We start from the raw sequence: 15,237 nt of genomic DNA, 5'->3' as shown, positions 1-15,237 counted from the left end.
TAATGGTAAAGGCGTTGTAAAGATGGAAAGAGGAATTTGTTAGAATCCGAAGTGAACATGTTCTTCAAACATTCCAGAAACAAAGGAAAGTTCAAACTTAGTTTGCTCAGAGATGAAGAAGAAGACTCTCTAGTCTCCACACACTTTAGTTAACAGAACCTAGATGTAAGTGTGGTGGTTACAAAAGTAGATAAGTAATTGTAAATAAATAAGTAGATAAATAGTAGTAAATAAATATATGATATGTAAGGTGTGACGGGAAGAGAATGTATTTCTTAATATTTTTTGTGGTTATTTCGTTGACGATTAATGTTCCCTTCTCCATCGTTCGATTATTTGATTGCTTTTACCTTTTGGGAGTGTTCGCCTGCTTGAGGAGGGGATGCGCGCGCTGCTCAAACAATACAGACTCTGATGATAGAAGCAGCAACACAACAGCTCCGTGTCCTGTACTAATATATAAATATATCTCCCCTCATCAGGTATGAATTACATAAAAGCAATAAGAGTATGTGTTTTGACATGTAAGAGGTTAAGAAATGTTAATTACATGGTATAAGTGTTTAAGTTTACTGTTATCACGGACATGTAACAGTTTGTTTCTATTTACGTATGTGTGCTGTATGTAATGTTGTATATTGTGATTAGCCTACTCTTGAAGTGATGCACTGTCATTTATTGACATAAGAGTGATTGAACGTTTTTACATTGTATGAAAAAAACCCAATACAGACTCTGATGATTGAAGCAGCAACAGCTCTGTGTCCTGTATTAATATATAAATATATCTCCCCTCATCAGGCGGTGAGGGTACTACATAAGCACAAAGGCTCACTATATCACAACACAAATCCAAGAAAGCCAGCATATGTAATATTCATATTCTGGTTTGCTGATGTTGAGTATTCCTCTCATTTGCTTTTTTGTCAATAGTTCAAAATGAGGAGAAAAAGGGACATTGTGTCCTATTTCTGCCCCCAAAAGAAAGATGACAAGGCAAATGTTGAGACAGAGCCAGACAGAGATGCAGAGATGTGTGAGGAGGCTGAGAGAGCCACAGAAAGAGAGCCAGTGAACTTTGGAGAGATTAGCAGTAAGGCCACAGAGCAGGAACAAGAGCAAGATGAAGATCCTAATAGTGAAGACGAGCCTGAGGGAGACATACAAGTAGAGTTTGAGACACAGACAGAGGATCCATGTGCATCCACAAGCACTGGACCATTAGGTTTGTGATGTGGAAAAAGAAAAGCATTTGCATAAAGTGTGTGTGAGAGAGAGAGAGAGATAAATTAATCAATTACATAATTTAATTTTATGTTTAAATCATCTGTTAAATGCACATTTCTTTCCCATATTTTTCTTATTTTCCAATTGATTTACTTGCTTTATTTGTAATTTGTACATTTCCTGATTTAACTTTTATTATTGTACAGTATTTGCAAATTTACAGTCATGCCAATAAAGCTTATTGAAATTTAGAGAGAGAGCAGCATTAGGAAATTTGCACTTTAATGAATGTTCCGAACACTTACACAATACAGAGGGGATACCCTTTTATAATCATGTGTGGATTAGTGTAACAAGTTTACCTTTTATTTTGTGTGTATGTGTTGTGTGAGTGTGTGTGTGAGAGAGAGTGTGTGTCTTTATAGAGTATATATTTACATGTATTGGGTTTGTCTTTCTCCACAGATATCAGCAAATGTAGAGAAGACCCACCGATGCAGCCAAACCTTAAATTGTTCCCAAGAACTTTGATGCGGGACAGAAGGAGGAGCTTCAAGGCAGCGTGGTACCACATCTACCCCTGGCTTGAGTATTCAAAAAACTCGGACTCTGCATATTGTTACGCATGCAGACATTTTAGCCCTCCTAATAGTCCTGACACAGTCTTTGACTCGCCATCCGGATTCAAAAACTGGAAGAAGGCAACCTATAAAGTGGGGGGTTTTGCAATGTATGCAAGATCTGAGAGGCAAAAACAAGCTATGGTTAGCTGGCGGGATTATCAGAAAGCTGCAGCAGCTAATGCAAAACTGGTAAATGTCTTAAGGAACACAACAGACAGATCAGAGAAAACAGGGAATCCATAAAAACTATAGGGGACTTGCTGCTACTTACTGCAACTCAAAACATGGCCCAAAGAGGTCACAATGAGTCTGTAGACTCTGATAACAGAGGGAACTTCATGGCAATTCTAGAGACAATTGGTAACCATGATAAAGCTGTTAAAAAAGGTTAACATCGTTTCATAATGCAAAGTATACAAGCAAAATAATGCATGCATGAATGCATGAATAATGCAATCTAGAATGAGGTTCTAGATTGTTTAGCGGACATGGTTCGAACTGAAATTGCAGAAGAAGTAAAAAGCAGTGAAGTCTTCAGCATCATGGCTGACAAAACAAAAGATGTAAAGAAAAAGGAACAGATCTCTCTGGTGCTGAGATATTACTACAATGGAGCTATCCAGGAAAGTTTTCTCCATTTTGAGTCCACAGAGAAGCTGGATGCAGCAAGTCTTAGTGAGAAAATAATCCACATGCTAGAAAGTCATGGCCTAGAGTACAAAAAGAACCTGGTAGGTCAAGCATATGATGGGGCTTCTGTCATGAGTGGTAAGCATTCTGGAGTCCAGGCAAGAATCAAAGAGCAAGCAAAATATGCTTTTTATATCCATTGTAGTGCCCACTGTCTAAACCTCGTTTTAGTAGATACAATCAAAGCTGTCCCGGAGGCCGAGGAGTTTTTCTCTTTACTAGAGAAACTTTACGTGTTCACATCTGGATCAGCTGTTCATCCTAAATGGCTAGCTATACAAAGAGAGATGTATGAAGGGGCACCAAGAGAGCTTCACCGATTAAGTGACACACGTTGGGCATGCCGATTTATAGCTCTACGTGACATTATGGATCGACTGCCTGCCCTCAAGCGGCTCCTGCAAGGGATAGCCCAAGAACATAATGGTGAAAGATCCGTTGAGGCTCGAGGTCTGCTGGCACAGATAGATCTTGAGTTCATAGTGCATCTTGTTACACTCCGTAAAGTGTTTGGAGAAACAAAACTTCTCTCTGATATGCTACAGGCCTCGACTCTTGATATTTCAAAAGCTGTAGATTTAGTTGAAGCTTAAGTTCAGACATTAAAGGATTTAAGGCAGGAATTGTTTTTTGATGATGTTTGGGATGAGGTATTGAACATTTCTGGACAATGTGATGCAACACATCCACCGGCAAAACGACAAAAAATGCTAAGCTCTAAACTCGGTGAGCACCGTGTGATGACCACTGTTGGTCAGGGAGAGTCGGAACGAGGTAAAGACGGGTTTCGCACAACCTTCTTCTACCCTATCATTGATCTGATGCTCAGTGAGATTAACAGGCGTTTTTCCAGGACAAACTGTGACATAATGAACAGCATCCAGACTCTAAACCCTAAAAATGATACATTTCTAAAAGAGACAGCTCTGTACTCATTTGCTCGATTGTATGATTCAAGTATTGAGGTTTTGGGACATGAACTGCATCAGTTTAGCAGGTTCTTGGACAGGAAAATACAGACCGGGATGCAGAGACCCTCCAGTACAGTGGAGCTGGTACAGTTCATTGAGCCATATAGAGCCATATAAGTTTTTTTTTTTTTAGCTCTACAGACTCTGCAAAATAGCCTTTGCGATCCCGGTGAGCACTGCTTCTTGTGAGCGGAGTTTTTCTAATTTAAAGCTGGTGAAAACGTACCTCAGATCAACCATGAATGATGACAGGTTAAGCAATCTGGGTGTACTGAGCATTGAGTCAAGGAGTGCAAAGGCTTTAAATCTTGAGTCATTTGTTGATCGATTTGCTAGAAATCACCAAAACCGCAGAATACAGTTGCTGTAATTTGAATTCCCATATAGGAAAGTAGACTGGGATACAGAGACCATCTAGACTAACCTTATAAAGGCTATAGTGGATGCACTTGTTTTATATTATTTGTTTTCATTGTCAGTATTGTTACTGAAATAAATACCAATATTTTCTTTTATGCTGAAATAGCTATGTTGAAGGCTTGAACACGGCATTGTTGCTGAACAACAAGGATGTTTTGTTTGATTTCCTTGTAAATTATAATAAATAAATAAAAAATCAATAAAGACTTTGACTGCAACTGGAATACTTTGTGTTATTGTATTATCATCTATTATTTTTTTTAATACTTGAACACTTTTGTCAGTGTTGATGTGTCCCTCTGACAACAACCTTGGCCCCAGCCTGGCCCCCCCAGTAAAATTGGTCTAGAACCGCCACTGTTCGTCACCTAGCTTTCTGATTGGCTACACGCCACAGTTCACAGGCTGCATGATCGTTTGTCCTCGGGGGACACCACACACGAGAAGAAATCGGGCCAAATAAATCGGAGCGGTTCCGACGTCTTTCCGAGCAGAGGAGAGCAGTCTTAACACACCACACACAGCAGGAATATTTGATCAGATTATATTAAGATAATCTGAGCATCCTAATATTGTCGGAAAGGGTTAATCGGGGCTAAAATCGGCCTAATTATCCTGCCGTGTGAACCAGCCTTACGGTTTGCATTGGCATCAAATTCTGTATTGCAAGTGTCACACTGAGAGGGACAGTCTCCTCTGACGCCTAGGTTTTTTAAACAACTTTCACAATAAAAGTGAACTTCAAATTTAGATGAACTTCCAACAAAAACACTGTGTCACAGAGCCATTTACTACATACCACTGATAATTCAGATGTGTTTTCTCCACTAGTACTGCCCTCCATCAAGTCTTTTCTGTCCACATAATTTTCATCTTCAGAATCAAGCATGTTCCCTTCAGAATCTGACAGGTCTTCCTCATTCTACAGGTTATAAATGAAAATATGATGTGAAATATTATCAATGAATATAAAGGGTATTTAACCAAAGGTAAGACATGTGTGATATGTGTATTTACTTCTTGAATGTCAGCACAAAATAAACTGGTCCTGATGGATCTGTCTTTGTCCACTTCGTCTGGTCCACTGTTGGACGTATTACTCAGGATATCTTTTATGTTTATTTGGTCATTCCCGTTGTCTTGATCATCCTCATCCTTAAAAACAAAATTGGGAGGATGACATGTCAAGGAAATTCCTTATACCTTTAATAATATATTGATAGTTTTAGCAACTTATAAAGAAGCCTAAAATAAATAAAAAATAAAAAAGTGCAATAAATTCAGCCAAATACAAGACCAAAGAGGATAGATAAAAGTCCTCAAATTAAATGAATTATACATTATAATTGTTACTAAATAATTATTAGAATCAGTGTTGTTGCACATATGGACATTCGTTTGAAATAGTCACCTCCTACAGGAATATTGGCTTATTTTGATTGTAACAGACATTAATTTCATGCATTTTTAGAAGTTGTTGTCATTTATAAAGTACAATAAATCAAAAAGTATTTTTTTGTGTGTAGATTTGATGGTGTGCTGAATTTCATTAGATGACATAGCCTAGGTGCAGGCAAATTAATTTTATAGTATGTTTGTGTTGCCCTTTAATTTTTATTTCATTTTATTTTTTTTAGTTTTTGCATCCTTATGTGGATAAACATAATTTGATGAGAACATACTCAATTTATTTGTATTTTTGAAATTCATAAAAAAAATTATGAATAAAATAGGAAAGCAACAATTCCCCGTAGTACGGAGCAATAGGCTGTCGGGTCCGTGTGTTTTTGTGTCCATTCTTTTTTCCTTTTTTAACCCGCAATTGAAAAATGAAAAATGAACGGTCCCAGGTAGAATTTTTTTGTTCTAAAAATGTTCTCAGAACATTATCTTGAAATGTTCTAATAATGTTTTAAGCGGGTAGTATTATTTTAGTTCCCAGAATGTTCTCCTAAAAAGGTAGGAAAACATTCTCTAAAAACATTCTAAAAATGTTTAATGATAACATTGTTAAAACATATCCGCTAATGTTCTTATAACATTTTAACTGAGTAGTTTTATTTAAGTTGCCAGAATGTTCTCCTTAAAGTTAGGATAACATTCTCTAAAACATTCTAAAAATATTTAATGATAACATTGTTAAAATATTATTTTCTAATGCTCTTATAACATTTGTATTCTAAAAAACGCAAAGTTGAACACCAACATTTGAATTTGAATTGTAGGCTATACACGAAATGCTGCCCCAAAAAATTAATATTGACGTATTTTCAGATTTCTGTTTATGACTTTTTGCCCCTTTATTAAACATTTAAAATATTCACAAATTAATAAGGAAAAAATGTTAGGCTATTTTTTTTTTTTGAAGGCCAGTTCAGGGAGATTATGAAAGTGCGTCTGGTTGTTCTATTTTATTATAGGCTACAAAAGCACAAAGTTTTCTTGTTATTGTGAGTTTACACAAATAAAAGTATAGTTGCGAATGATGTATTATTATGTTGTATGTAAGTTTTTTAAGTTTCCACTTTTGATAGGAAATGCAAGGGTTCGCACCTGTGCCTCCTTGCAGTGCGCGCTCCATACGCCCCACAAACCCTTGGATATGCGTCAAAATCTTGTGTTTATTTGTGATAATCTTGGCCCTGTATTATTATTGTCTAACCTGTAGTATGAATGAAATTTGATTAATTACTTTGTTCGTTTTTTGGATAAAAACGTCCTCTAAATATATAGCCTAAATATAATAATAATGATCATTGTTATTTGCGTTTATCTATGAGTTAACTGAGACAATAATAGGCAATGTTTATCATAAAATAATTTATTAATGTTCTGTTTTTATATAACCTAACCTTTTACAATTTTGGAAATGTGTTTGTATGGCGCAAACTGGGGGAGGGGCCACAAATCCATGAATAGCCTACACTACAGTTTACAAACCCGTGGGACTGGATTACGAAAGCGTGGGCACGGTTTATGAAATTGTGGGTGGGCTACAAATTGCTAAAACTGAAGGCATGGTTTACAAATTTGAGGGCGCAGATTAGAATATCGTGGCTAGGCTTATTAATCCGTGTGGGCACGATTTGTTAAACCGATCGTGGGAACAGTTTAAGAATTTATGAGTATGCCTAGCCTACGGTTTATAAACTGAGTGGACAGATGCAAAACCGTCCACGGATTGTTTTTTTTTAATTTGTTTTTGTTTTTCACTTCGCGGCTCCACATTATCTAAATGTTGCAGGTCAACACAAATAAAATGCAGAAATCAAATTTCACATTTTTGTAGAAAGAAAAAAAAAGTTGTTTAAATTATTTGATTTTCAATTAAATAAGCATTGCTTATATGCTATGGGAAATAAGTTTGTATGTTAATATTTTTATTCACCAGTCTAAAAACGAATAAAGAAGTAAGCATGTTATTCTTTTTTCCATTACGAGTTAAAAAAGGAAATACGAATGGACGCAAAAGTACACGGACCCGGTCAAGTATGTGGACCTCATGTAGAACATACATGCCTTCACTCTGCAAGAAATTCTGAAATTAAATTTTGAAAGAAATTCAAAATATTAAATATCGTAAGATATTAGTCTATTACAATTCAAAATAATATATTTTAGATGTAATTTATTCCTGTGATGTCAAAGATGAATTTTCAACATCATTACTCCAGTCTTCAGTGTCACATGATCCTTCAAAAATCATTCAAATAAGATGATTGAATATTATCAGTTGAACAGTTGTGCAGCGTATTTGTTTTTGAAATTGTGATAAATTTGTCTTTCGTGATTGAAATTCTTATTATTTTTTAAAGAAAGGTAATGCTACAACTGTCACTTATAATCAGTAAATGTATCAAAATTATTTTAATGTGTTATTTTAAAATTATTTTAATGTGTGTGGGCAGGCATAGGACTATATATATATATATATATATATAAACATTTCACAAGAAAGCAACTAGTCCTACATCTATTGTCAGCAATAAAATGTTAATTTAAGTTAATTTAACCTAATCATTGAAGGCTAACAATAGCCAAAGACCTATTACTGAACATGGCATAGCTAGACACAATGATCCTGCTTTGTACAGCCAAATAATAGATTACAAGACCCATACCATATTGCTCATAGGCCTACCCTTGAGGTTTATCAAAAAATGTGAAGACTTAACGTTCAGTGTTTTCGTGGTGTAACTTGGGTGGGAAAGATTGTGTAACAAAAAAGGTTTAAAGAGCAAAGATATCTGAACTTTATTTATTTTATTCGTATATTTTTTTATTGAATTTCAAAAATACAATTCACTTCTCAAGACATTTAGCGAACAATGTTTATGAACATAAGGATGGAATGATCCTCATGGTTAAGCGTTTTCAACCCAATCCGTCAAACTGACGTTTTCAGAAAAGGAACGCCATTCCGGGCCGGAAATAACTTCTCAGATTTTGATTAAAGATTACCACGGCAAACTTTTTTGTGTGTGTGTGTGTGTGTGTGTGTGTGTGTGTGTGTGTGTGTGTGTACTTGTTCGGATTAATTTTTCACTTCAAGATTAAACATGCGCAACAAAAATAAAATTTCATGTCGACTTTAAAAATCAAAATGTCTTACCATATTGTCATTTTCAATCCATCTGAACCTGGTTCTCCTTGGAATTATTTCTGAGTAATCTTCCAAGTACCTTTTGTAAGGTCCTGCATGCTTTGCCATTATTTATCTTGCAAACACCTGCATCAACAAAAATGCATCTCTGATTTTTTTTTAATATAATTTGTAACCGTCTGTCGTGATATTTAGTCATGTGATCCGTTCGCACACATCCGAATCTTAGATCTTGCCTAATTAACAACACGACCTATTGTTAGCAACAAACACTGCAAAGCAAAAATAAAATAAAGAAAAAGCGTCAGTCACAACACTTAAACAATGGCTTTGCCATTTATTATTTCAAGGACAAGAGTGTGGAAGTGGGTAAAATTGACTGGATGAGTACTGAAGACCAGCAAAATTGTTCAAAAATTATAACACAATGTCCCACACTGGAGGATGAAGATGATGGATGATAAGTGTGAAGTGGGAAAAAGGCAGAAAAAAGAAAAATTGTGCAGCCCTAAGTTAACTTTAATCTTTTAATTAAGGTTTGCATCACTAATCTTGACGGATTAGACATAAGTAAACAAGCAAAAAAATATCACAGACTGTCTTTTAGGAACAGCGGAGAACCCAGTTTTTCACAATGTACACACAACTTTTTTTGACAGACAACTATGGTGATCTCTGCCAGAAAAGGGAACAGTTAGTTAAGGGTGAAGACATCTGGAAACAAACACTGAGGAGGAAGACAAAGCCAAACAGTTGGTTGATGGAGGATGAAGAAGAAGAGGAGAATGAACAGCCAAAAAAAAGGTAATTAGATGGATAAATACATCTGTATGTGATTCTAGGACAAATACAAATGTCCATTGCTATAATGAAGCAATATATTACTGTGCTTTAATTGTAACACAAACATGCATTTCTGTAAAGCTGCTTTGGAATTATATTTTGAAAATCACTATACAAATCAATTTGAATTGAGTCCCTGGTATTGAACAACTTGAAATTTTAATGTTGTCAAAGAAGACAACATTAAAGAGATACTTGATGCCATGAGAGGTAATTATATGAATTAAAAAATAATAATAATCTGCCCTTTGAACACAAACACACAACTTGACATTGCAACTGTGTGTTTACATTTTGTGCTCTACAGTCATGGCAGACAGAGCAAAACTACAGAAAGTGTGGGTTCACTTTACTAAACTTGAAAATGCAGCTAAAAGCAATACCTTTAAAAGGTAGTTGTGTGTAGGGTTAAACACCTGCAACCTCATAAAATAGTTACAAATACCACATTCTATAAATCTGAAGCATTGCAGCATGTTTGACTGCTATAGCAAATTGACTGCTGCAACTAACAGTGTTCCTTACCAGACGTAACTCAAATAAAACCATTTTAATATTATACAAAGCACAAACATGTGTAGTGAATGGGAATGATTTAATCAGTATTTATTTTGAATAATATTTAAATGTTTAAAAAAAACATTTTGTTGTGAGTAGTGATTTATTTTTGCCATCTGTGTCAACATGCAGTTATGAGGCCTTTTCACTATTTTTTTTATAATAATTTATATCTCCATTCTTTTAACAGAGCTTCCCACAGTAGTGACGAAGTTGAAAGAAGTGATTGGACAAAGAAAACTTCAGACCTCACCTACTGCATCCACTTCTGCAACACCTTCAACATCAGTAGACTCTGCATGTGTTTCTCCTCAAGTGTTGTCTGATGATATGGTAAGTACCGCACATGCATATAAGTGTCATGGTCCATGTGGGAAGGTGATTGTACAATGTCCCAGTAAATCAACTTGGCAGTAATTATAAACATTACCTGAAGAATCTGCATATTCAATTGCATGGTGAATGTGCGTGAAAAGTGGTTATTATGAATATTGCCTGACCACAGGAAATATAGGAAGCATTCCCATATTTACCAAAGAAATGTTTAATGCTGTGGAAAGCAGTGTGGACAGGATTTAGACAGGATCTTACATTGCACAGGAGCATTTCACACCCTAGTTCATTTTATTGGGAAATGTGTTAATTTATCTCAGATTTCCTATTTGGTTGGGGAATAATAACTTGGTTTATTTGCATTAATGCACAGATGATGAATAGATATATATCCCAGGGAATGTGTTTCATTATCATTTCATTAGTTTAGTGTCTAATAACAATGTATAACCAATTGCAAACTGACAATTATTTTTCAGGTGTTTCTCATGCCAGGCTGTGATGTCAAGGTCCCCAAGCGAAAGCTTAACTCTCTGCGGACAGCAAATCCGTCAGTATACATCGGGGACTTTGCTGTGCTTGTCTATGGAAGGGAAACCCTGTCTCATTCAAGCTTGACAGGAAGACAGTCAGGGGCACACAAAGGTGTGGAATCAAAGCCACGGCTTGATAGCACAAAACTTGATGCTATATTTGGTGAGTGTATTTAATTTAAGGGAAATTTCATTTTAAAAATGAAATAAATTCCTACACATTTCTCATACATGTCTACTTTTCAAATTGATGTTCGCCGTTGGAGGTGACAGTGATTGTGTTAAAGGGGGGCGTGAAATGCTCGTTTTCACTCAATATCCTGTTAATCTTGAGTACCTATAGAGTAGTACTGCATCCTTCATAACTCCAAAAAGTCTTTAGTTTTATTATATTCATAAGAGAAAGATAGTCTGTACCGATTTTTCCCGGAAAAACACGACCGACTGGAGGCGTGAAGTGTGGGCGGAGCAAAAGAATCACGTGCGCCAGTAGGCTTTTGCTTAGAGAGCGATTGGAAGCTGACATTACCTTGAGGAAAAAACCATCATCCAAAACATGGCTAACAGTCAGATTCAGCCGTTTATTTATGATCCAGAATCAGATCCCGAGGCTGAAACTGAACGAGAGCAGCAGCAGCAACGACTCGCTCCGAGCGGGGCTCGAACCCCGGTCTCGGATGGGAGGCGGACGCACTAACAAGGAGGCAGAGATATTTTAAGCAGTTTTACTCACCGCCTGCGGTTCCAAGACACGATCGTGACCCTTTTTCGTTGGGACTGCATCATCCTTAAGAAATAAACGATACGCAAATCCATTGTCAAATCGGGCCTTGTTTGTAAAACAATCATCTTCGAAATGCAGGGAACAAACACAAACACTTGCGCAACTCCTTTGATGCTCTGTAAAAATAAACTCCATCCACTGGTCCCTTAATGCTGTTTTTTCTTTGGTAATCTGTGCAGGGTTGTTTTGCCCTGGCAACCATAAACACACTCCTTTTGTGACATTTCACGACGCTCTCGCTCTGATCAGTGAAGTCTGTTGTGCTCTCATTGCTCTGCTCTACGGGAGCGCGCGCTCTTCCGGCAGAAGTGCCCTTAAGACCCATATAAGGAAATTCCGCTCCATCTAACGTCACACAGAGCCATACTCGAAAAAAACTTTCCGAAACTTGTGGAAAACCGGAAGGAGTATTTTTGGAACAGAAATACTCCTTTAAACGTACAACTTAATTTTTGAAACTTCGTCCATGTTTAGCATGGGAATCCAACTCTTTCACAGTGTAAAAAACTCAGTATGCATGAAATAGCATTTCACCCCCCCTTTAAATTACTGTCACCTCCAACATGGATCAAAAAGGAACATTCCAAACATTTTGTGAAAAGTTCTAATCTATAAAAGTGGGATCATCAGTTTGGATTTGTGAATGTCACAAAAGAAAAAAGGATGGAGGAAACAAAAGAACCAAGACCACTTTGATGATGCCCCCAAAATAATCTTAATTTATGAGGGCTGTGGACCACCGTGGACCAAACGACACAAAATTATCCACAAAGAAAACAGAGCGATGGACTCCATTGTGTTCAGAGAGCGCACTCTTCCTGTTTATCCAGAAACCGTCACACCATAATGACGTAAGCGTGCTCCGGCATGAACGCTGAAACCCTATATGGGTGTACTCACACTAGCCAGTTTGAACCGTGCCCGAGTGCGTTTGACCACCAAAGCGCGGTTCGTTTGACTAGTGTGAGTGCTCCGCATCGTGCCCGAGAGCAAAAACAATATATAATTAGTAAACTTGTAGTATAAAACTACTAAACTACTGAGAGTACACTAAAAGAGCAAAAACAATATATAATTAGTAAACTTGTAGTGTAAAACTACTAAACTAGTAGTTTACTGAGAGTACACTAAAAGAGCAAAAACAATATATAATTAGTAAACTTGTAGTATAAAACTACTAAACTAGTAGTTTACTGAGAGTATACGTCAAAATGTACTTTCATAAACTAAATAAATGCTACAAGTGATAAAATAGTAAACTACTACAGTAGTACACTCAAAAGATCACTTGCAGTACAAATGAGAAACATAATTATGAACTAGTTGTGCACTTAAAGTTTACAACTGTTACACTTATAGTACACTTAAACATATACTTTTATAGAAATCAAGTGGGCCAATTTAGTCCCAAGCGGTATTAAAATAGTACACTTTCTAGTTTACTACTAGTAAATATTGACATTAGTATACTTACTACATAATGTATACTTATAAATATACTTGAACATTACTCAAGTATACTTCATAAAATGAACTTGAAGTATACTTTTTTTCGTAAGGGTAGTGATACACAAACTCCAATTTAAAGTATTTTTGGGGACTAGTGATACACAAACTCCATTCTAATGTCACTTTGGGGACCCTAGTAATACACAAAATCCATTTTAATGTCACATTGTAGACTCTGACACAAACTCCAATTTAAAGTGACTTTATATATTCTAGTCATACACAAACTCCAATTTAAAGTAATTTTGGGGACTAGTGATACACAAACTCCAATCTAATGTCAATTTTGTGACCATAGTATAGTATTACACAAAATCCAATTTAATGCCACTCTGTAGACTCTAGTGATACACAAACTCCAATTTAATGTGACTTAAATGTATTGCTACAGGAACTAAATTGAGAAGAAAGTTGTCATCTGATCCTCTGAGGAGCAAGATTACAGACTCTTGGTTTGGGTGCGAGAGGTCCCGGGTTCAAATCCCAGACGAGCCCACATTGAGCATCTTACTGAGAAGTAGCAGACCGTTCTGCTTTCTTTCGGCCAATAATACACCTGCATGTTTTCACGCCTACTTCTCCCTGTTCTCAGTTCCTCATCTGCAATTTAAACTTTGTACAACAGAAGTGAATGTGTCTGAGATGGCTCAGATTGGCTGCCATGCAGGGTAGCCGTTTGCGGTTGACTGGAGGCTCGTGTCCTTTGCTTTGATGTTTTTCTCAATATTGGTTTACAAGGTTCGGAGAGCGTTACACTGAAGATTTAAAGGTCCCTGGTTCGATCCCGGGTTTACTCAGAGTGGAGCCGTGAATGCTTTTCATACACCATTCTGATGCTTGCTGGTTAGTTGCTTTTCGCAGAGCCTCCTTGAGTGTTTTCTACACTTCAGACAGACGAACTGACACTGTTGGTTCCATGGTGTGACGGTTAGCACTCTGGCCTCTGAATCCAGCAATCTGAGTTCAAATCTCTTGAAGAGTCTGTCTGGCAGTTTTTGGCATGGAGGAGCTTGGGCTTATGTCACAAATTTGTCTCTGACAGTGTGTCTTTAAATGTATTGCTTAACTGGCCTCCTTTAACCATGGCCTCCAAACCATCTAGAACTCAAATAAAACTAAGCAGGAACTAAATTGAGAAGACAGATGTCATCTGATCCTCTGTGGAGCAGGATTACAGACCTCAGACAGCTTCTCATCAGCAAGATTTGTGTGGCAGTGCCACGGTGAAGATTTCTGCTGTTAAATTCAGCTTATGTGTTTTGTTGTTGATGTTTTAATCAACATTTATCTACGAGGGCAGGCCAAGCTAGAGCGGGTACGTAAAAATGGAGTTTCTCAGAAATCTGGGGTATGATTCTCGCTTAGGGTGCGAGAGGTCCCGGGTTCAAATCTCGGACGAGCCCTCTTCTGTCTTTGCAGCCTCTTTTCTAGAGCAGATTCTGCCATTCTTGGGCCAAACATACGCCACTGTCAAGCAGCAGAGACCCCGCTTTGCAGCTCCTTTTTTTGAGTAGTATCTGGGAACATGGTGGCTCGTTGGTCTAGGGGTATGATTCTCGCTTCGCACATTGAGCATCTTACTGAAAAGTAGCAGACCGTTCTGCCTTCTTTCGGCCAATAATACACCTGCATGTTTTCACGCCTACTTCTCCCTGTTCTCAGTTCCTCATCTGCAATTTAAACTTTGTACAACAGAAGTGAATGTGTCTGAGATGGATCAGATTGGCTGCCATGCAGGGTAGCCGTTTGCGGTTGACTGGAGGCTCGTGTCCTTTGCTTTGATGTTTTTCTCAATATTGGTTTACAAGGTTCGGAGAGCGTTACACTGAAGATTTAAAGGTCCCTGGTTCGATCCCGGGTTTACTCAGAGTGGAGCCGTGAATGCTTTTCAGACACCATTCTGATGCTTGCTGGTTAGTTGCTGGTTAATTCAGCTTATGTGTTTTGTCGTTGATGTTTTAATCAACATTTATCTACGAGGGCAGGCCAAGCTAGAGCAGGTACGTAAAAATGGAGTTTCTCAGAAATCTGGTCAGTGCATGAGCTCTAATTCTGCCCTTGTCAACTACAGAGGCAGGATGTTAGAGTGACCGTAGCGTCGAGCAGAGTGAAATACGTAGCAAATTGGCCTTTATCGAACAGC

Source organism: Carassius gibelio, chromosome B3 (genome assembly GCF_023724105.1).
Source record: "Carassius gibelio isolate Cgi1373 ecotype wild population from Czech Republic chromosome B3, carGib1.2-hapl.c, whole genome shotgun sequence".
In the NCBI taxonomy this organism is placed as follows: domain Eukaryota; kingdom Metazoa; phylum Chordata; class Actinopteri; order Cypriniformes; family Cyprinidae; genus Carassius; species Carassius gibelio.
Note: the sequence above shows the minus strand (reverse complement) of the source record.